Source organism: Chrysochloris asiatica, unplaced genomic scaffold (genome assembly GCF_000296735.1).
Source record: "Chrysochloris asiatica unplaced genomic scaffold, ChrAsi1.0 scaffold00051, whole genome shotgun sequence".
NCBI classification, from domain to species: Eukaryota; Metazoa; Chordata; class Mammalia; order Afrosoricida; family Chrysochloridae; genus Chrysochloris; species Chrysochloris asiatica.
In genome coordinates this window covers 1,000,433-1,001,581 of record NW_006408569.1, presented here as the reverse complement: position 1 = coordinate 1,001,581, position 1,149 = coordinate 1,000,433, and the positions used below count along the sequence as shown (strand labels likewise).

Sequence of the window (1,149 nt, the reverse complement as noted above, 5' to 3'; positions counted from 1 at the left end):
AATACATCATGATCAAGTGGGATTCATATCAGGGATGCAAGGATGGTTCAACATTAAAAAATTGATCAACATTATTCATCAAAGAAAAAAGAAAAGAACCACATGATTATATAGATTGATGCAGAAAAGGCATTTGACAAAATCCAACATCCATTCCTGATAAAAAACATTCAACAAAATAGGAATTGAAGGGAAATTCCTCAACATAATTAAGAGCATATATAGAAAACAAACAGCCTACACATTACTCTCAATGGAGAGAAACTGAAAGCCTTCCCTCTGCGAACAGGAACCAGACAAGGAAGCCCTTTGTCACCACTCCTATTCAATATTGTGCTGGAAGTCTTAGCAAGAGCTATACAGCAAGACAGGGAAATTAAAGGTATCCACATTGGCAAAGCGGAAGTAAAACTCTCTCTATTTGCAGACGATACGATCCTACACATAAAAACCCCCAAAGACTCAGTAAAAAGCTACTAGACCTCACTGGAAGATTCAGCAAAGTGTCAGGGTATAAGATCAACATGCTCCTGGATAGGAATACTCAACATCGTGAAAATGTCATTACTGCCCAAAGCAATTTACACGTACAATGCAATCCCAATTCAGATTCCAACAACATTCTTCAAAGAGACAGAAATGACAATTACTAACTTTATATGAAAAGGAAGAGACCCAGGATAAGCAAGCACTGCTTAAAAAGAAGAACAAGGTTGGAGGTCTCTCCCCGATTTCAAAATTTACTACATGGCTGCAGTGGGCTAAACAGTTAAGTACTGGTACAATGAAAGATACATTGATCAATGGAACAGAATTGAGAATCCAGAAATTAACACAACCACATACAGCCAAATAATTTTCGACAAAGTGCCTAGGTATATTGCATGGGGAGGAGACAGTCTCTTTAACAAATGGTTCTGGCAGAACTAGAAAGCAATATGTAAAAGACTGAAACAAGACCTTTGCCTCACGTCCTATACAAAAACGAACTCAGCATGGATTAAAGACCTAAATGTGAATCCCAAAATCATGAAGGTCATCAATGAAAAAATAGGCACAATTGTGAGGGCACTAATTCAGGGCATATAGAGGGCATTTTCAGCTTGAGAAGATAAAACCAAATACTATAATAAAATATGCCAAGATTTA

At 37.2% G+C, this 1,149-nt stretch overlaps 1 pseudogene; it reads left to right on the top strand.

The window, feature by feature from the left end:
* LOC102839564 overlaps positions 1–1,149 on the top strand; it is an 89,616-nt pseudogene that overhangs the window by 52,575 nt on the left and 35,892 nt on the right.